Source organism: Micropterus dolomieu, linkage group LG14 (genome assembly GCF_021292245.1).
Source record: "Micropterus dolomieu isolate WLL.071019.BEF.003 ecotype Adirondacks linkage group LG14, ASM2129224v1, whole genome shotgun sequence".
NCBI lineage: Eukaryota > Metazoa > Chordata > Actinopteri > Centrarchiformes > Centrarchidae > Micropterus > Micropterus dolomieu.
This window is the reverse complement of record NC_060163.1, coordinates 16853532-16876509: the sequence shown is the minus strand read 5'-3', so window position 1 is coordinate 16876509 and position 22978 is coordinate 16853532. Positions and strand designations below refer to the sequence as shown.

Sequence of the window (22978 nt, the reverse complement as noted above, 5' to 3'; positions counted from 1 at the left end):
CTAATGTTAAATGGGAAATGTTGTATTAGTAGTCCCACAAAATACATTAATTCATCTGTTCAATTATTAGTCACATGAAAGTAAATTTGCTGTTGCCCCAAAAAATAAATTTTTCTTCCACCACTACTGCTAATTTTGAGGTTGAAAGACATCTAGACATCTAGCTACTGAAGGTTTTCTAGACTTTTAGGTTACATTTAACTGCTATTTCAACAGTATTGCAATAACAATATTAACATGAGTGGTTATGGACTGCTTTACATTGAAATTTACAGTAAAACTATTTTACAGAAATAGTAACAGATTCATGTATAGTGAAATGAATCATTAGTTGCAGCCATAAGGTCTATACAAAACATGTCATTTAAAAGATTGATGATTTGTCAACCTTTAACCTTAATTACTGTACAATAACACAAATGAAGTGTTACATGACAGTCGTAAAAGTAAGAGTGTCCCCTTAATTAATTTGTCTATAATCACTTCATTAGCGTATATGTAAACACACAGACTGCGAGGCGAGATGATTACCAGCGTGTTTCCACACAATCCTGTTTGTCTTCTGAAAATGAAAGCCTGCCTCTGCTGAAAATCATTACAAACAACTGGATTGTCATTCCGGCATACGCTGTTCCAGCGTTCCTTCCTTTTGACTCCAAGTGTCTTGTGAAAAGCAGAGATGCGTATCTTGGTTGATCTTCCATGTCTTGAGCACATCAACACCAGGAAGCACCCTAAAGGAGGCTCGGGATTTCTGTGGCAAGGTAACAGAAAGTGGAAGTGGAGCGCTGTTGAGAGAGGTGAATGGGAGGTCAAAAGTTTCAGAGCTGGTATTTGCTGAGAACACATTGGTGTGATTAAAACCCTTCGCTTTCACACATTTCTCTGTTTTTGTCTGCTTTTTTTAAAACTTTGAATCATTGCTACATAGCTGTTAAAAGATGTGTGTTTAAAAAAAAGGGAAATGTTGCAACACTTTTTGGAGGTCACTTGAAGTTTTTCAGGAAGTATCACCCTGCCATTATTAATTTCTCTCTGCATTAGTTGTGTTGAATATGCTGTTTATGTTTCTGAGCTATTTTATCACCTTAGCTCAATGAGTCCCTTTTTCATTGAGGCCAGAAAAACCTCTTTAATCCTTTCCTATTCCATTTGTTCACATGCGTCATGTCCATGCCCATTCAGAACCTACTGTATTTACCAGTTAAAATGCAAATGTGGCCCCTGGGTATAATAGCCCCAAAGGGCTGGCTGGGTGGACAGAAAGCCTGTGGCTCTCAAGAGCTTTTCCCACAGTGTTGAGAGCAGAGCCAGGTGAGTTTCCCTCTCCTGGCATTGTCCAGGCTTAGCGGGTGCCGTCCAGCTCCAACCACCCGTCTGACTCACCAGCGGGTGTCATGGCCACTTCGCACAGATTGACTGCTCTTCATGCAGCAGTAAAACCCAGTGCTGACTGCTGGGGGGGAATGAGTTTGTCCAGCTCTGGTGCCTGCAGGGACAACAGAGATTTTGACTCCATGAGGACCCAATTAAACCTGGGAGGGCTTCTCTGGAGGAATAATAACAATGATAAATGCACCTCTGTGGCCGGCTTAAAAGAGGCAGGGAGAAATGTTTTATTGTGCTGGCCTGTCTTGACACAATTTACTTCCAGCTTCTATTTTTTGCCGTATCAGGAGGTTTAAAATCTCACCTTGTGAAAGCTTTTTTCTTCTTGTGGGAGAAGCCTGGTGTCATCTTTTAAACATTCTGATGACTTTGCTTTATGCAACATCAAACCCTCTCTGCATGTGCTTTGAATTGGCTAGGGGTGACTCCCTGCCAAAAGTACAAATAATGTGTGTTTGTCTGTTTATGTGCTAGTTGCATGCATGCACTCAGAAATGTACTTTCTCTGTGTGTGTGTTGTAACAATTGTGGTCAATAATCAATAATTTAAGTGATTTATCAAGCAAAATCGCCAAATATTTGTTGGTTCCAGCTTCTCACATGTTAAAATTTCTTGCTTTTTTGTTTTATATCTTTGTAAATCAGATATTTAAACAGTTTGGGGTGTTGTTCAGACAAAAAAAGCACTTTGAAGATGTTAAGTACACTTGGAAAAAAACCCCAATGTAGATTCTATTTTAGATATTTTTACATTTGTTTATTTAGAAATTTAATAAGATGGGAAAATATCTTGTTTTATGGTTTTTAAACTCTTTATATGTGGTTTGCTTTGCCTTGGAGAAGATATACAGTCACTACTCAAAGTGTATATTCAGGTGGTAATTCAGAGAAAAAAATCTTCTTTAATTAGATAACAGGCTTCTGTATTTCAGATTTGCACTTTGCCAGCAGTTTGTCAATTACTGCTTGTGGTTTCATACTGCCAGTCAGTCTGTGTCTGGGCGCTCGAGCCTCCTCCTCATTGCGCTGCAGAGCCGTGTTATTGTACTTAAACAAATCAATTCTGTTGCAGTTGAGCTTTTTTTCCTCCATCCCCCGTCATTATGAACTGTTTGCAGTGCAGAGCACATTGATTTTTCACAGCCCTGGAAAAGCTGTTGATGAATAGCACAGAGGTATCTGGGGAGAATCTGGCTTTAAAAAGGAGGCACCCAGCATCAACCCCTCCTCTCCCTCCTCTCTCCCGACCCATTGAGCCCCCAGCACTCCTCCACTTTCTCTTTTCAGAGAGCGGCACTTCCAACAGGGGAGAAATGCTGCCTGAAAAATCTTCCAATGATTAAAAAAAGAGGATTAAAAAAAGTGCAAGGCACAAGGGACCCACCTTCTCCTGCTGAATGTGAAAATACACCTTGTGGTTAGACAGTTTTTTATATTTGGAGCATTAGCCTTGCCCTGTCAACCAAAGCATGAGCTCAGGGAAAGAATGTGGAGTTCTGGTTGGGGATAGAAATGGCTATCACGCTGTGTGTCACTAAGCAGGTGACAGATGAAAATGATACATGAACCGGATACAGCTGTAGACTGTAGGGAGGAGGTGGGGTGGGGGGAAAAAATTGTCACATACACAGTTTACAAGACATACATACAAGACATTTCTATCCTTTCTTTTCATCTACCATCCCAGTCAGCTCAACTTTGTCTTTGACTCCATGAAAATTTGTGTCATGCAAGGAGAGAGTTTAAGGAAAAAATTGAGTGCTGGCCAGGAACAAAGAAAAAGGCCAGTAGTTTGTGTATACTCTTTCACCTCCTAATAGCCCTGCCACCTCAAAATCTGACTATCTTTCAGATAGTCCCACCTTAACCTAGACCTTTCATTCAAAGAAGGGTCTGGTACCTGATCTAACGTTGGACTCGTCCTCTCATGAAAACCTGAATAATATATAATTCAACTTCCAAATTTGACTTTCTTTTTCCCTTTACATTTAAGGTCTTGAAAACTACAAAATAAAGATACACTCAGATGTTCTCAGTTTCCACACATTCATAGCCACTCATTTAAGTATTGAAATTATTGCAAATGTAAATAATCAAAATGTTTTTTTTTCTCTCAGATGCCAGCAAAGGCACACATCGTTTACGGATAGATAACACATGCTCAATCCAGCCTGTGCTTATTATGCTAGTAATTACAACTTCACAACTACACCTCACAATGATTAATTCACTAAAGAAAATTAAGTCTGTACTTACTTGCTTGGACAAACATAGATAAGACACGATTATTAACTGTGTGAGATAATTCAACATTTCTCTTTATTTTAAATCTTGATTTAAAATTTGGTTACATTCTAGTGCTCTTTTATATTCTGGGTTATTGTATTAAGTCTTAAACTGGCTTGCAATGGTTTCTCACACATCGGCTATCACCTTTTGAACTTCACCGATAACTAATGTTGTTTTCAAGGATGTGAATGTCAATGTGCATACACACAAGCCCTGCCAGCCCAGTCTAAGTGCAAAGCTGTAGTGAAGGCCTCTTTTAATAGGCTTTTCTGTCAATCGGGAGTGAATTGTGAATGTGCCATGGCAGTGAACCTACTGTGTGGTGGATGTTTATGATACCATACTGATCATGCAAAGTATATCAGTTGCTCTTTTGATTCGTCCTTCATGGGCACAGGAGCGTGAAGGAGCTTATCCACACAGGGAAGAAGTGTATCACGTTAAGCAAGGCACAGATGGAAGCCACTCAGAGCCCAAAGGAATCTGTGAGAAGCAAAATCATTGAGTGGGCTTTAGGAAAAAAGAAAAATGCAAATGTAATAATTCAGTGTTTGGAGATTGGTGGATAATGCAGCGGTGATTGATGTATTTTCCTTTTCTCCTCTGATTTCTCTCAGGGGCTGAAAACGTGAGGCGCTGAAGTGTTTCTCCTCCTGGTGTGTGAATGGGTGGGGGGGCCCTTCGTGGTGAAGAATCAAGGATTGAAGTCAACACTGGTGAGTCATTTTTTGTTTTATACGTATAGGGTGGTACCTACACAGCCCAGCAGGTTAAATTGTGTTTTAAGTCATGTGCACAAATATAAATGTGCTCAAATTACTGTTACTGTAGCAATAAAAACTGAAGGTAGAGGTTGTTGTGACTACTCAGTAACTGAGGAACCTACAGTGAATTCATTTCTAATTTATGCTAATGTCATTAGGTAGTTGCATTCATTTAATTTATCCTCTACACTTAATACAGTTGTGGTGCTACATTTGGCTACTGTCACTTGTTTGCGGATAGCTTACCACTATGTGTCCTTGGCATGCTACAGCATTTCAAAGTTGATTGACTCCCAGGGGCAAATCTTTCCCATCAGGTTCAACTTTGGTGAACCTTGACATGTTGACCAATAGCAGAGGAAGCCATAGTAAATTATTAGCTGTCGGCATACAAAACTGCGCCACAAAAGAATAATGTTTGCAAACAGTTATAAGAGAGGAGGCAATGGCACAAACCCATCATTTTAAAAAGTGGGTTGTGAATGAGCTTGCTTGCTGATCGTTAGCAAGCTAGCTAGCCCCAGAGAGCATCAACAGTTAACTCTTTCTTGATGTAGAATAAAATGCTCTGGGGGAGTACGTGGTGCAGTGGTGAGAAAATAAAAAGAAACTTGGAGAACTATTGTGGGTGACTGGTGCTGTCATGTTCCCAGCTTGCTAACGCATTAGCCAGAGCTTGCCAGCTACAGTAGATCACCAAATAATCACCTCTGGCACAGCCTGTTTCATGAAAAAGCGTGGATGACAAGAGTTTTGTTTTAAACTCTTTCTTCTGTAAATTTTAGAGCAGCTTTGAGAAAGACTAATTTACATGCAAGAATTTAATTTGAGATTAGAAATTCATTTTTTCCTGAATCCCTTAGACTTACCAGACTCTGTAAGGATCGTCTTAATTACTTGAGATGTTGCTTTGCCTGAAATATTTCTGGAAAAGATGTTGTGTCACAGCTGGAATTAAACAAAGCATGTTACTGGAAACACACATCTGACTCCCCTGTCACTACAGTGATTTAAAAACTACAACCTTGTTTGCTTGGACATGTTCTGTCCTCCACTGTGCTCGAGTGCCTTTGGTAAACATTTAATGGCTGCAATTTGTGTGTGGCCAGCGTCGGCTCACCTCACAGAGCATGTTGATTTCATTAGTAGCTCGTGGGGGGGGGGCTCAGAAACCAAGTAACTACAAAGTAACAAAGTGCTTAGATGTTGGGTCTGTTTATGTTTTTTGCCGACAACTAAGTCCATCTCTCACATTCACAAACTCACATGGTCCTGTTTATCCTCTTCACTAGTTCATCCTTATGCAATATGTCGCTCAGTGTACATCACACTAAAAGGGAGAATTATGTCGTGGAAAGGGAATGTAATTAGTTAGTCCACTGTATTATACAATGCAGCCATGGCTTCATGGATTAGGAATTGGGACATCCAGCACACACATACACGCACACTGAATAGATAAGAGTGGTTAATCTTGATTAGAGCAGTGTGAATGCTGAGAAATACAGTGCCCTGACAAACATCTGCCCGCCACACAGCTGAGTGGGATAAACCAAAGTGATTTTTGTCGAAATGTCAGGCGAGGTAGACAGTGAGAGCAAGTGAAACGAGGTAGAATATGACATGAACAAGGGCATGACATGAGTGCTACACTGTCAGCTCACTCTGTCTCACTCTCATTGGCAGATTTTTCCCTCTTACTGCCGATGCAAGGTTGCCTTTGTGAAGGGAAAATCTAGCTGGCTTTGATGGAAAGGCTGCTGTTGAAAGAAATAGTAACAGTCTTAAGTGTAATCTGATGTTGAGAAATAAAAAGTGTGTAAGGTTGCAACTAATGATTGTTTTTCTTTCTTCATTAATGGCTTAGTATATTTATTTGACTATTTATTTAGTCTAAAAATGTCAGAAAAGAAGGTGACATCTTCAAGTTGCGGACCAACATTTTAAAACCAAACATATTCAGTTTATAATTATATACAAAGAAAAAGCAAATGTTCACATCCGAGAAGCTGGAACCAATGAAAGCCTGGCAAATTTTGTTAGATAAATAACTTACACCTTTATAAAAATTGTTGGTGAGGCATTTTCTCTGAATTAACTAATTAATTGATTGATTAACTAGTTCTTTCTCACTGAGCAATTTTGGCAACCAGTTTCATTTCAGTCTGTTAATGTCTGAAGGTTGCCAGGTTGGTCTCTGTTGCGCTAGTGTAAGCCCTAATGAATAATTGCTTTCCTCTGTGAAATGTGAGGGGTGCAGACATTCTGTTAACCTCGCTAAAGGAAAAAAGGGGAGGAAAAAAATCCCCTTCCTGTCAGTGGTCTCTCTTTCTCTCTGTTCTTGTGAGATCTGGAACTGATAAGTTTGAGGCCTCTGGTAACTGAACAGGAAGGATAGAGGGCCTGGCCTCTGGAGCCCCCCTTGCCTCTGCACACATGTCCACCTCCCCTGCACGGGCAAACAAAGAGAACAGAGACGACCACTTAACTTCAAGTTAAAAAAGATTAAAGCCTATTGGAAGGATTATTATCACTTGTTGGAGTGAACTTTTGTACTTTCGATGAAATAGACCTCGGCCAAATGAATGCTTTGCAACAGCATCACACCCAGGCACAGTCACAGCTCCCTTGTTCCACTGACCAGTGTTGAGTCAAGTGGAAGTACTTTATTAAACAAGCACACAGCAAAGCAGTGAGAGTTTAATATTCAACCCGAACACCCACATGTCTGAATGACAAGCTGTTAAACTGATAACCATGATGGGGCTGTAGTAATGTCTGTAAATAGATGTTTCTTGAAGCAGGTGCTTTGAGAAGAAAGAAACCACAAACAGAATGCAGCACTCAAAATGTGACATTGGTCGGAATAAGCTTGATAATGGAAAAAACAGAGGTTGAAAGATCACTTGGGTGAGCTCCAATGTATGTGAGAGCACTGAGTACACTATACCCATTACACTGTATACACTGTCCAAGTTATTAGGAACTACAGCTTTTGTATTTACTGCACGAAAACCAAAATTACAGACAAGGTACCCTGTAACTTCAGGGTTATAAATAACATATTCCCCAAAGTTTGTGGAATCTTGATCTTTGTAATAATAATTATCCCGTGCAAGACTATCACGATTTTTTCCAAATCTAAAAATTGCATTATGATTAAAAAGGAAGAACATTTTTTGTCAGATGATGTAGTTGTTTGTACTCCATTTATTAACATGGTCTTGTCTTAATAAATCTGAAACTAGAAAATCAACCACTGGGAAGGCACTTACGGTTACTTTGTATTTCCGGGCCATTTTATTCCTGTAGATAACAGAACAATCATACTGAGTTGACACAATATCAGGATATTTCCCGTGCAGCTACCATGGAGAGTGATGTTGTTGTTGTTACCTAACCCATCACTTCCAACAGTATTATACAAACTATTTTACTCAACTCCTAGAATCTATGACAGGTCATCTTACTAGCGTCAATATTCTGTTCATACACAAACAGTAGTTTCATTAATTAAACTGCAGCACAGCCACAAGACACGTAGCGGTTTCAGTGTGGGTTCTTCAAATATTCTCATTCTGTGAAATGCACAAACTGACTTAAATTGATAATAATCACACAAGTTGTGTATAAGTGGCTGCTACAAAAAGTAAATATGAAGCACTTCATCACACTAAAAACCCTGTTGAATGAAATGAACAACTTATATTGATGGCGTCTTGCCTTGAAGCTTTTGTGTCACCATGAAAGAGATGGTGCAGACTATTAACTCAAAGGTTCAGCATTGACGTGTATCTGATGAGTGGAAAGATGATTTTGTTGTACACTACTGGGTGAGTAACAAAACAGGCGTGACAAAACAGCACTCAAGCCAGTTTGCCTTCTCACAACGTCTTTGAGATGCATCTGATATCTTATTCTTCTGTATTTAACATACGTGGAATTTCCATCTGATCAGACCCACGTTTTCTTCATAGTACCTTTAGTTGAATAGCAACTTTTGGGAGAGCATATCTTTTCCAGGGCTGAGCCTGTGGCGGAGATGTTCCGTGGTGGTATCCCTCCCATGGAAAAGTGCCAGATAACGTTCCACGGTGACAGCTGAATTAATAGCCCATTAGTCACCGGAGAGAGAAAGAGGTGGATGTACATGGCATCCGTCAAGAAAGCCCCCTTTTTTTCCCGCAGATAGCCTCACCTAACTGCTAACCAGGAATCTTGTAAGTCTCTCCCACTGATGTAGGAGCTGGAGGGCCGGGGGTCACGGAGTAGAGCTGGAGCTATCCTGGTGCTCTGCTGCCACTGATGACCCGGCTGCCTGCCCTAGGAACAGAGCAGCATAACACAGAAGCAGAACTCAGTGTACTTGACTAAAAATAGACGCGGCGTCAACCCCACTTTCCCATAGACACATACAAACATTGACGCATGCGTTCATGCTTGTACGTGCACCCCAAACCAGTGTGGCCGCATGTCTTCAAAGGCAATCGCAACCACTGGTGATAGTCAGTGACATGCCAAAACATGTTTGATTGACAGGGTGACTGTGGCGGTACAAAGCGCCTGTGTATTCGGGACAGATGTTCTCCTCAGCTTGCTCTGATGGTCTGAGTTGAGGAGCAGGAGGAAGCCATTAAGCAACACTTGGCTCCGAGATGAACTTCCCCACTCCTCTGTGACCCTGTTGAATCCCCAAGCCTACTTTACATCTCATGTGTCTTTGTATAAGCTACCTGTCTGGCTCTACTCAAACAAAGACACTGCAAAGGAAAACAAAGATTATTGAACAAATGGAGTGTCGTTTGCTTTCTGTGATGCAAAATTAAACCTGATATCCCTTGACATGCCTTCCACGGATAACTTGTCAATTTCCTGCTCATGATGAATAGCCTGGATAAGCTATGCTTCTCAAGCCAACAAATTAATTAATGGCATAGCGTAATATGTTTTAAGAACACTTGGCATTGAGATGCTGTTGGCTTGTGAATGGTCTTCCTCAATGCTGCTTCTTGAAATATACGCATTAACGAGCCTTTCTTCTGCCTAATGCCGCCATATTATTCCATTTCTCTTTTGTCAGTGGGAGCAGTTACTGTGGTCTCATTAGGCTGGTACATTCTTGTTGTAGAATATAACCCAACAAGCTTGACTTGCCTCCACACAGCTTGGGCTCAGTGTTCTATTTGTAATATGTCTGTTTAAAGCTAATGAAATGATGATAGTGGCAGCGCTGCAGGGCCTTGAATTAGCCCATCAGCTGATCTGACTGCCATACAAGTGGCCCAGTTTGAAGATGTATTTACAGCAGGAGGACAAATATAAGCCCATATCCTAGTTGCTGTAGTTGAAGTTCAAGATCAAGGTTTTTGTACTACTATTTTATGTTACTTTATACTTCTTCCCCACAACATTTCAGAGGGAGATCTTCACTACATTTATCTGACAGGTATAGTTGCTTGTAAGTTTTCAGATTTCAGCATTTATACATAACTATGCAGCAGTATATAAAGTAGTTACAGTGGCTAAATTCAATATTTTTACAATAACAATGTATTAAATAACAATATGAAAAGGGGGCGCTTGTAGTGATGAAGCTACAAAGAATAATCTCCTGAATCTGCAGCGCCCCTTGGCTTTACAGAGCTAGACAGATTTGCATGTCAAACATTTACTTATAATTGATGACTTTTACTTAGTAAAAATATCTGAAACTGATCAACACATATTTAGCCATGCAGAATCAAGAAAAACTGATTTTTTTGTGTTCACAGATATTTGGTTTACAGCACTTTGTCACCTTTAAAGCTGTGAAATTAAGAATTTGTTTCTTTGGTTCTTTCAAAGGCTTTGACATAAAATACGGTAGATATTACCAATTTATCTCTTCATGCTCTGTGGCATGATTGAGTGTTATACAATGAAGTCAGATTTTGAAAGCTCAGGAATTCGTGGCTGACAGGCTGATAGTCGTACATATCAGAGTTGTTTGGTAATTTTCGAGATCAAAGGCGATGATCAGGATGATGATACTGATGCTAATCCCGCTGAAGGGGATGATAGAGTCATCAAGGCAAAACAGCTGTCTTATGTGCCCCCCCCCCCCCCCACTAATGGCTGATGATGACGGTAGTAGAGTGTAAGTGAGTGCAATTGACAGTGGAGTTTGAGCTTCCTCTGGGAGGAGGGAGAAAGGCTGAATCTGAGCAGAGGGAAGCAGGCAGCAGGGTGGCCATGAAACATTCATGCACCTGGGGACTCTTTGCATAAGGAGAACAAGCTGAGCCAGTAATGAAGTAAAGAGCCAAGGACTTTTAATGGCTCTGTTTGTCCTTTTATGAGATTAGCCTTAGTCTGGCTTCTTATATGAATTGCATTAAAAGCCTAATTGCGTACAGTGATTTAGTGATGACTTGTACTCGCAAAAAAAGGTACTGCCTGCTGCAGTGCCTTGTAGAGAATATAATTTACATTTGGAATAATCAAATTTTTTTTTAGCCACAAGATAATTGGTACCACAGGTGTGCGTCTGGTTATAGCGCAAAGCTGGACAGCAGGAGGTGAGTTATTCCCAGCCCTCTGCCTCGGACTGTTGACATGACAACGGCACACCAAATGTGTACATCCCCAGTTGTGCCGGTGGAACAGTTGTCCCTCCTAAAGTCGCGGAGGGACAGAAAAGGCGAGAGAGGAGAAGAGGAATGGCGAGATGAAGAGCAGAAGACCGGAGAAGTAATATTTAGACAGCTGCACGTGTAGTGTATCGCTGTTAGTGTGTGTGTGTGTGTGTGTGTGGGGGGGGGGGGTTAAAGTAGATGGATATTTTGGTGTCCTCAGATAGGCCTCAGACAAACTCCCGCTGCAGTATTGATGTCACTGCGCCCTCCTGACAGCAGACTGTAAATTAAAAGTAGCAGTCATCTATAGATTTACAAACACCTGCTGCCTCTGTTCATAGCAGAATATTCTCTGTATGAACTCTGTAAACTGAGAAAACTTAACATGTTTAAACACGTTTTAAAGTTCCAGATCCAAAGCTATCTGAGAGCTCACTGTCGATGGCTCTGTCCTCAGCCCTGACTGGCGAGACGTGGTAAAGTAACGGTGGTTGTGTGAGACAGCTGGTCACATGTCTGCAGTCCTGTGCTAGACTGGCCCTGTGCCTTGAGGTGGTGGATGGCAGCTGACTGCTCTGATTCACTGGGCGCTCGACTTGTGTGTTGTGTGCCTCACAATGGACTGACTCATAGGGAGTCGACAGCGAGCTTCAGTGTCCATCTCTCTGCCGTTTTACTGGAACATTCTGTTTGACTCCTTTGTTGCCTCTGTGTTTTGATGGAGACAGTGGTCTTTTCTTATGACTGTGTATTTTTCTTGCATTGTTCTTTCTTCATTCCGATGGGAATGGCCAGTTTTCCCTCCCCTCCTTGCACTGTGTGTCTTGCTGCTGCTAACACTCACACTGTCCTCCTGGGGAGGATTTCATCTTTTCCCCTGACGTGGAGGCGCTTCTCTGGAAGTGTGAAATGTGCACATTACCTTGGCTACACTTTAAGTCACATTTTCAAGCGCATCAAAACATAAATTTCAGTTATGCCAAAGCTAATGGCATGACAGCTCGCAATTGCCGGTTGTCACAGTAACGCAACACGCTTTTTGGGCTCTTGAGTTTTCTGACTGGGAACGACTGCTGTGTTAATAGTGTATAGTACTTTGAGGCAGGATTTTAAAGCCCACACCAGCCATCCTTTTCTCCTCGGTCTTGACGATTGCACAGTAAACTGTAGAATTTAGCTGTTCATGTCACAGTGTAATCTACCAGGAATTTGCGAGTCCATGTATTTGATTGGCCACTGCAGTGTGTTACCAGATGACATCGCATTGCAGAAAAGACCCTGCTTTTTTATTTTCTCATCTGTTTTTTTTTTTTGCAGAAGTCTGTGCCACTGTAGTGATCTCATTGAAATGAAAGAGGAGGCTTTTCTTTGACCCTGTATCTATGTGAACCCTGCCTTAGATGGAGAAAATGTAAAATTGCATAATTGGATAAGGATAATGATAGGATTGTATGCTCTTTCAGTGTTTTTTTTGTGCTTCCCTGCTGCTGATGTTTTCCATTTTAGCAACGTGACCACCACTGCGTAACCAGGTGTCTTTGTGCTCTTCAATAAACCGCTTTGCCTGGCGCAGCATTCAGGAACACCACATTACATCTGGTCACTCTCACGCTCCCTTATCACATAATAACATGTGCAACATCCACGCAGCAGCCACTAATTGCTGCTGTATATTAGAGAGAGGTCTCTTAAGACAATGACCTTGCTTTAGCCAATCACAGCAGAGTGGGTTGAGCAGGTTGAGCTCTGATCAGAAGAGTCCTGGAAGCACAAACGGGAGGAACTGATTATTCAGACTGGCCGCTTGCACGTTATGCTGGACTACCACATTTAATGACATCTATAATGGCATCTTTTGTGAGCGATTAATAAAGCAGAAATTGCACATCCAAATGCAAGTCCAGCCAGATAGCTCTCTGCGTGCCACATACAACCACAAAGGGAATGATGGGTTAGAGCATTTTTATGGCAGCATCCAAATTCATCAAGATCTTGCACATCTTTATGCCTACCATGTCTCTCATTCTGTGCGATCTGGGACATTGTGTTTCAAACTGACATGCATGAACGTATGGTAATGAGATTTGCTTAAATATTTGTTATACGAGGAAATGAAGAGGTAATTCTTTCCTCAAAATATTTACATCTCCGCCACCGCTGTTTAGCTTCTACAGCTCGAGCAAAAGGCTGAGTTCCATAATGATCAGTAGTCCGGTTTCTGCTGACCTTTTACAAGGCAGGACTGCACTTCAATGGATTGGAAATGTTTTTGTGTCAGTTAGGAAAAGGGGAAACAGTGCATTTTTTTTTAGCCACAGAGTCCTCTTGATCATGGATGACAACTTTAATAGCCATTGAGCTTTAGTTTTATAATTTAAATTAGTTCAAGTAAATTAGTCTGTTGATCAAATACAGAAAACAAACTGTTATTGAAGAGCAGAGAGCTTCTTGTTGTAGTGCTCATTCAGGAATGCTGCTTTTCAGTCAGTGGAGAAGATTAATTGAAGGCCAAATAGTTTTTTGTTAAGGTTGGAGTCAGTATTAATGGTCTAGACAGTGTATTATTAAATGTGTAACTTCAAGAAGAAAAAGTTGGTGTCAAATATGCAGAGACAATTTCAGTTCAAAGTCTAGTCTAGTAAATCAAAATCAAGCTTCACTGTACATAAATAGGTGCATTGATGTAATGCTATAAGAGGCATGTAGCAAGAAAGTAGGTTAGTAAAGAAAATCTGTCAAGCACTGCAGCTCCCACAGCTTTTCGTATGTATTTGCTGCAAATAGTGCTTAGCAACAGCAGGGTTACTGACTCTGGTTGCATCTGCATTATGCTAATGTAATGAGAGCAGGAAGTCAATGGAGGCTAGTTGCACTGGATCGCTACGGGGACACAATTGCAAGAGTCATCGTGCAAATCAGCAGGGTGGCTGATCACTCGAAAACAAGAGTTTAATAGGAGAAAAGTGGACAAACTGGACCACACCTCCAGCGCCAGGCCAGATTCAGATGTCCTGAGTTCTGCTTTGATATTTCTCTCCAAATGTTCTTATCGCGACCCTCAAAGCAAACATGCAAACAATCTGGCCTGTGTGTTTCCAGTCACATGGGCCTGAAGTGCTGGAGAGTCAGCGTGTCTGTCCTGGTATTTCCTGAGGCTTCGTAAACATACGTACACACTCTCTGTCTCGCTATCTCCCTCTCTCTGTCACACAAATGCATATTTACACAGTCAATAACACTAATAAAATTATCATTTTTATTTATATATATTATATATTATATTATATTATTATATATATATATTTAATTTTTTTATTATATATTTTTATTATATATTTATATAAGTGTTTTACAGGGCAGACGCAAAGTAAAACTTGTTACTATGAAACATAAAATGAGTTGACAAACAGGACATGACAATGCAGCTTCTGTTACTCTGTAACAGGAATCCTGAAAAAGATAGTTTTAATCTCATTTAGGCTTTCCTGATTAAGGGTTTCATATAAAAAAAACAGTAAAGGTGTAATGTCTGGAGTAATAAATTGAAGCTTATAAGATCAAACCTGCAGTGATCCTCGTCAGAAATGCCCTGCAGTCTTAAAAAACAAACATTCATAAATGATTAGCTACATTTTTGAGCTTGCCTATATGCCTTTTTTTTTCAAAATAAGACTCATTAAATCATGCATTAAATATGTCACTGTTGTAAGTGGAATAACTGTGTTAATCACCTTCCGACTTGTGGTTACTTTCGACTTTCAAATAGAAAAGAAAAACGGAAAGGAAGTGTGAGTTTATTTTGCACTTCTCCTTTCTCCCGCCTCATACTCGTCAAGAAATATATTTACAATAAATAAACTAAAGGCGGATTAAAGCTCTAAACTGTACACCCAGCAGAGAAAGCTTCAACTACAACCACAGAATGCAGTTTAATCCGCTTCTTATGCATTTAGCTCACTATAAAGCATATTTTTAGCAATTACACCACCATCACTAAAGCCATTAATGGATGTTGTTTGTGTGTGAGTATGAATATTGCGCTGGACTTTACCAGTGGATGGCCATGCATTAAATCATTATTCGATTTAACCAGTTGAAGTGTCTGCGTGTGTGTGTGTGTGTGTGTGTGTGTGTGTGTGTTTTTGTGCATGCGCACGCTGGTTCATCTAATTGATTTGGAGTGTTAAAGTGCAGGGTTCAATGAATACTCTAATCAAAACCTTGGAGGCTGCTGCTAAATGGTAAAGAATGATTTAATGTGTCTTTTTTTAAGCTCACAGCCTTAAGTGGATTCTTCTACGTGTTCTAACTTTGTGTTGTAGTCTACAGAGGGTTGATATACAGTGCTTAAACACAAATGCTTGGATCTAAAGCTGTCAGTGTGGAATGAAATGAAATAAACTCACATCACGAGCAATAAGGGCACATTTTAAGTGCTGTCAGTATCTGTTGCCACTAATCTCCTTTTTTACCCATTTAGTTGCCATCTAACGCAATTTCATGGTGTTGATACTGAATCTAAAAATTCAATAGCTGAGCATGTATGCTGAGATTATAATTTGGAGTCTCTGTGGGGGATGTAGGTCAACTGAAAGGCTCTATTTCCTCAAATATTGTAATCCCCATTTGTTCTGCTTTTTCACCAGAACCACAGCTTTGAGGTCTTTGTCAGACTACAATGGCAAAGACCTCAAAGTGGCTCTTGTTTCCAGATGATTTCTCTACTTGTGTGTCCGTTTGGTTTTTGTTGAATCATTTTTAAATTGCTTGCTTTACATTAGCTCCACTGTTTCTAACAATATTGAACCCAATGCTGGAAAACATAATGTCAGTATCACTTTCAGCTTGAACTCCCGTAGTTGTCCACTCTGCTCTGCTGCAGTGCAAGAACCAAAGCAGGTCACGTTTATGGTTGAACTGGGGAACAGTGTCAGCGAGATACACCCATTTATCCTCGCTGGAGACCTGCACAGCACAGAAAAAGGAAGTCATAATTTAGTCTGAAGTGATAAAGCGCAGTTGAATAGTTAACTCTGTCTGCCTTTTCTTTGATAAAAAACTGATTTCGCCATCACTTTCCCAAACTGTCCCACTAATTCGGTGTATTAACGGCCACACTCAGCCAAACTAATTTCGTGCCTGTTCTCCGGGCAGGAGGAATAGTTTTGTGAAACCATGCATGAACATAAAAAATTGATTTGTTTATATATCATTTCAGTATAATGGGGTTTTGCCCTGATTCAGTGACAAAACCTGATATACCTTGCAGGAAAAAAAAAGAAGGAAGGATTACTCTACTCACTGGCACGTTCATATTCCGCTCCTGTGTTGTCTAAACCTGATAACAAGTATGGCACAAGACAAGGCTGTCCATTGTGGAAAGAGCTTTTTCAACAAAAGTCATTATGCTGGATCAAAGCTCCCCAGAGATACAGCAGGCTCAAACACCACACACAGCGATGGAGGAGTGTGTCAAAATATGTAACAGCCTTAGGCTTCTTTTTGATGGTTCAGCAGGCCAAGGTACATACCACATAACTGCAATTATGTGGATTCTTTTACTCAGCTCACAGAATTCATCTAATGTTTGTCATACCTTTCGGAAAAAAAGTTACATTAAACATTACATGAAATTGTTTTTTAAGGGCTGGGCAACCACTGAAACATATTTTCACAGTAACCTCTAATAGCCACGCCGATAGGTTTGGTTTATTTTGTCCTGGTTTTGAGATATCTGCCTAAAAATTATAGAATGGAGGTAAATGGAATTAAATTGTTGGTGTTCATAACACTGAACAATTCCAATTAAAAAAAAAAGAAAAAAGGTATCCACAGACCACATTGTCGCTATTTCTTCACTAGAAAGTAGTTTCAATGAAAACAGTTTACAGTGAGATTTTTGGCAGCAGAAGTTTCCTCGGCAGTTGTATAAAAACCTGAGTAAATAAAACCACAAGTGTATGCATAGCTATTGAAGGATGATTTCTCATCTCAGCTTGAGCCTAGCGGCTCGAGGCTATGTTAGCCGCTAATAGCATAACACAACTGAATCCACCAAAGACCAAAGTGTCGATGGTCATGTTGCATTGTGGGTAATGTATAACATGGAATAAAAATGACAAATTTATCTGGTTGTGCTCCATCAACTTTGATCCTTTTTATTTCAATCTGTCCATCATGAGTCAGACAGTGTTATAGCAGTGCAATGCTAAATTGCAAGAGTTCTCTTTTTAAGTTCAGCTGAAGTTAATATGAGGCTTCAGCAGTCTGAGTTAGACAAATCAAGTGGATAGCTTCCAAAGCCTCTTTTTAGCACAAAAATCCCTCTTTGTTTTACTGTCCCTCTGCAGCAGCTCACTAAGGAAACACTGTCTGGGGAAACACAAAAGGGGAAAATTGAACTGAAAAAGACTGCAACTGTGGGAAATACCCAACTGATTTGTCTAAGATTCATATTAGGTTCAGCTAAACTTTTGAATTTTTTTGAATGTTTTTTTTTATGCAGGAAAAGAGAACTGTACATTTTTGTTCTCACTTCCATTGGAGATGCTTTAAGAAGTGCTTCTTCCACAGACAGTATGAACAGATGATTACTTAAAATCAATAAACCTATCCTTTAGGTGAGGAAATCTGTTTTTGTGGAAATAAAATAGGCAAGCTTCACATCATGAAATGACTGTGCACGTACTGTGTCTTCCATTCATTAAATCATGTCTGCCGGTCTGTCTTTGTCATCAGCCCGTAGCATGTCTAGGGCGGTTCCACATGACAGCAGCATGTGTATATATGGACATCACATTTAGCCTCTCTGTCTTCTCTGGCTCAATCTTGAATGTTTACACTCACGGGTCAAATAACATCTCATTTATAAAATGAAGTCAGGAGGTTTGCGTCGGGTGAAGTAAGTATTTCCAGGTTATAGGACAGAGCCGGATGCTCTGAAAAGTCTCGCTCCATCTGTCTGCTTGACTGCATGGTACATGGAGCTGGGGTGGTGGTGGATCTGCTCGAGGGGGAGTTGGAGTTGGGGGGAGTGGGGGCTTAAGAGGTGGGGGCGTCTGTAAATAGCCCACCCTGCGTTAAGAACCGGCATGTGCAGTCCTGACCTCACCAGCCAAGCCACCGCTCACATTTCCTCACAGCACGGGAGCCTGTGGAAGCCAGCGCTGACTGTTTCTCCACTTTATCCAGGTCAGATCTGATCTACTCTCACTAGTAAAGCACTGACGCTTGTGACCCCGGTGGCCCCCTCACTGCCAGCCAGTGTCAAAATAACACAAGCAGCACTGCGGAGGGCCTCCGCTGCTCTGCCTGCTGTATGAAATCATGCTGCCCTCATTTGTGTTTCTAAGTATCATACATTTTCAGATCAAAACAAGTCTGCTCGATTTCATTTCCGTATTTCATCACATTAAGTTGTTAAAAAGAGAGTTTGCCTTGCAGCTTATGTGCAGTGGATATATGTGTGTGCTTGGAAGTAGGTCATTGATTTGGAACTTGGACACTGATTATGTGCTGGCCTAGAAATGGGCTATAATCGGTGTCTCTCATACCAAAACAGCTTTTCATAAGTGGCAGTTATTTCAAGGTCAGGACAACATTTGTGTCTCATTGCTACACATACATACAGACTTTATTTATCTCTTTCTCAGTTTCAACAGATTGCTGTTCCTAGAATCTGTTCAATCTTGTGAGATTGCTCATTTTAGGGTACATTACCACTGAAGGAAAGACTTTGAATATGTTTATCTCTATTTATACAGACTAGAATGTGCCAAATCTACAGGCATTCCCCGTTCTGTCCTTGATGGGAGCTTGATGTACTTTTTCGGATGCCATTTGAGCCAATAATGTTAATATTTGTGGTCTTTGAACAAGCCAAGATGTGATCTAATGTGTCTCTGACATAGAGTCTCTCCTGGAACATGTGGAAAAGAAAGAATTGAGTTTTCTACATGACCATGTTGGAGTAAATCTTGCGCTCAAAGCTGGGAATTAACTGTCAGCTAGCATCATCACAACTCCCTCTCTCTGTCTCTCTTCATAGCTTTAAGCGAGCGTTGTATTAGCAGTGGATTTTCCTGAAACGCCCTCAGGATGAAGCCTTGATATTGTTTTGAAAATGTAGCTCAGTATAGATTCAGCTCTGCTTACTGTACAAGCTGATATTTAGCTTTAGGAACTAGTTGTACTCCTCGTGAATGGTGGATGCACGAGGTTAAAAGGGCATGTTTGTGTACTTCCTGTTCTCTTCCTTAGTCTTGGCTACTGTGGTTGAAGAATAAACACTGGGAGCGTGCTAGCATGAATGGAGGTCTCTTATTTTTCAAGTGGCAGTATTCCCTGGTGTGTTCTTGTGTTGTTGCATAGTTAAGGGCGCCTCTTTTCATAATGATACCAGGAAGAACTTGAAAGAACAAATCAGAGTTTGCATATCATACCGGGTTTGCATGAGAGCACCATTGCAATCGCTCCTCCTCCCCTCCGCGTCTCCCACATGAAAGATCCTCAGCGTGCGCCTGTTTAAATGAGCCCTTGCCATGTTTACATTTGTTTAGGCAGAGAGGCAGAAACCAACAAGCAGGAACAGACAAAATCCTATCAAAAAATGACATCAGCCGCAACAGCTGCAGGCTGTGGCACTGGGAGGAGAGAAGGGAGAGAAAGAGAAAAGAGAGAGAGAGGGAGGAGAACAATTGACCAGAAGCGACACGGGAAAGAGAGGTGACCTGATTGCTCAGCTGGCCAAGAGCACGGGAAGGAAGCAGCAGGAAAGGCTGGTCCCCTCAGTCTGGCCTGGCTCTCTGCTGCTTCTGGTGGGTCCTTCTGTGGCCCCCCCCCCCCCCTTCTCCTCCTCCTCCCGCCCTCCTTCCCACACTGCTGCCTGTCACGGCTCACTACATCGGAACAAAATGATCAGCTCTCACCTCCTCATGAACACGGGTCATCATGGTAGCCATGCAAAGGCTGGGCCCTTTGCATTAGATAGGGATCACTGATATCTGGGAGGAGGAGGAGGAGGAGGAGCTGCAGCAGAAAGCTTGAGAAGTCAGTATTGTTTTGTTTTTTACAGCACATACATACACATGTAAGGGTGTTTAATTTTTATTATTTTATTTATTAGTGATGACCTGGAGGTTACCAATTTTGTGGCACTATTAATTTCATCTTGTCGCTCTCAAAAATTGATTGTATGTGTGTGCGTTTACGATTCCTCTCTCCACAAGGAAGCACATCAAGTGCCTCTTTCACAGTTCCTGTACCTCATAATGTAATTAATTGTAATCGCAATCATCATAATAGCTTTTCAGATCAAATACCCAAGAGCGGTCTTAACAAAATAATCCATTCCTCTGAAAAACAAACAACCAAACTCTCTCTCTCTCTCTCACCCTCTCTCTCTCCCTCCCTCTGTGTTTGGCTTTGGTTTGGAGAGAAGAGCAGTCAGTTGGACGGGAGTGGGGGGGGGGGCATCAGAAAACAGAAGGACCTGCACATTTGCATACCTTTTTAGCATGTGGCTGAGGGAGCCTTTATTAAATTCAACCCCCCCGGTGGGGTGGGCCCAACCGTGGGGTATTGGGGGGGGGCAAGGGCTGAGAGGGAGGGAAAGGAGGGGTGGTCTCCTCTTGGAGACAGGAGGCACCATCTGAGTGAGCCAGCAGACAAACAATGTTTCCAGACACGGGAACAAGGTGGCAGCAACGGCAAAGTGTTTTTCAGCAGACCAGCGCTACCCCTGTCTGATGATGGAGGAGGGAGCTGTCGGGCTAATAGTGTGTCCAGAAAAAAACATTAGCCAGAAGAAAAGAGTCTCTTTCAATTGTCTACAGCAATTCTGATAACCTGTTAATAGTTTAAGTCATTTATCAAGCAAAAATGTAAGAAATTTGTTGGTTACAGCTTCTCAAAAGTAAGGATTCACTACTTTTTTCATTTTTAAATCATTGTAAATTTACTATATTTTGGTGTTTCCCACAAATGTCATAAATGTTTATGATAAATATAATTTTATTTCTAGAATACCAGGAAATGTAGCGTAGTGTGTTGATGTGAAAAATACCTGTCATGAACAACAAACTGCCACATTCTAGAGGTATAAAGCTGTTTTCACTTTCACATTTATTTCAATTGAGAAATTGGCCACATCATTTTAGTGTTTCAAAGGTCACACAAATCTTGAGTGCGTCTTGATGAAAATTGCAGGCACCCTGCTAGCTGCCTATTAGCAAAGCCCGCACTTCTGTTTCCCCCACTATAAGAACACATATACAACCAAATGATTTGATAAGAGCCTGTGCTGTGTGTGTGCGTGTACGTGTGTATGTGTGTGTGTGTGTACGTGTGTATGTGTGTGTGTGTGTGCGTGTACGCGTGTATGTGTGTGTGTGTGTGTGTGTGTGTGTGTGTGTTATTTATCTGAGGGGATGTGGGGCAAGCTCAACAAGCTGTAAGTATCTGTTCAAGCAAGCTGAGACAGCTTGGGGTTGTGCTGTACCTGGGAAGAGGCTGAGATAATGAACCAATGCGGTGAAGTGAGGCTTTTCCCCGCCAGAGAGGGATGAGCTGTTAGCATGCTACGCTTGTTAGCCTGTTAGCTCCCCTAATGAGCCATTTTATAAACAACTCAACAGCAGCCTGACTGCAAAATTACAGGTTATCCATAAGCAATTATCAGTGGTAGCATTCTCCCTCTTGCCTTTCGACAACAGTTGTGTTCTTAGGGATTTTAAAAATGATCACGTTCTTCTGGTTTCTATTAAGATAGCCAGGCGTATGCACAGAAAAGTGACATATTTACCCCAAGCAGGTTTTCTCATTCAAATTTCAAAAGGAAACTGTTTTAAGATATTTTATTGCAACCTACAGTAGGTATGACAAAATACTGTTCTATAGACTGCAAATTTCTATTTTATGGTTGTGATATATATAGACATGAGACATAAATTCCGAGTATGTAAAATACTTTTAGCATTTAAAATATGGAGAGAATTCAAGGTCAAGATAGTACACATAAAAGCCTTTAAAGTTTTTATTTATATCACTTTTCAGCATGTTCTCTCAGTTCAGTAAATATTTGGTTTCTTTGGTTTTAGTATACTTGTTGCTAGGCCTACATCTTAGATTTATTATATTTACTTTACTGAAACAATTAAGTCTAACCTTTAAAAGAAGAATCTCTTCTCCACATTATGACCTGGAAATAAAAAGTGTATTTAAATGTTATGTAATGATACAGGTAGCTTGCTAGCTTTGCCAAGATCCAAGTATCTAGTTTTTACAGCTTGCTGGCCATGAAACAAGACAAGGTGTATATATACGTCTTTTATAAATGAGTGGGAAGTTGTGCGCTAGAGTCAATGTAAGCTCCTACTGACTTTTAAAAATTGTTCAGCAGTGAGCTTTACCAACTTTCTCGTTTCAGTTTCTCATTTTAATGAAACTGTAGTTCACTGTTATACAGCTTGTGACTGGGGATCATGAATGAATACATTTTTAGGACCTCTTTGTCTAATACACAATTTCTGTCAGACTTTGCAACAGCAATATAGTTATTGTTTAAGTTGTAGTTATCCAACGAAGGTTAAAGTCAAGGGCAACTGGACTTGGCCCTTGACTTTAACCTTCGTTGGATAACTATGACCTGGATGACTGAGAATCTTCATAGACATCTTAAGTTGTAGTTGAAAACTTTGAGGGGACACATGGCCATCAGTTGGAGCAGCATGCACAACACTTGCGCTAACCAAAATATACACTCGCTCCTTGCTGTTTTTTTAAGCCCCACCTTAGCATTTGGCACACCCAAGGCAAGGGGGATGGGGGAACGAGCATGAAGTGAAGAAATATCACAGATGTTAGTCTGCATGAACTCCTTCCCCTTTACAGCCTTCCTGCTCAATCTGGCCTCTTTAGCCTCTG

The 22978-nt window shown here is 40.9% G+C and overlaps 1 protein-coding gene across 1 annotated transcript in view; it reads left to right on the top strand.

Annotated features, from left to right (window-relative positions):
* LOC123983202 (zinc finger MIZ domain-containing protein 1-like) overlaps window positions 1-22978 on the top strand; it is a 118151-nt gene that overhangs the window by 27941 nt on the left and 67232 nt on the right. Inside the window, exon 2 of the mRNA XM_046069363.1 lies at window positions 4296-4394. The gene's annotated coding sequence lies outside the window, so the exon portion shown is untranslated. The remainder of the gene's footprint in view (window positions 1-4295; window positions 4395-22978) is intronic.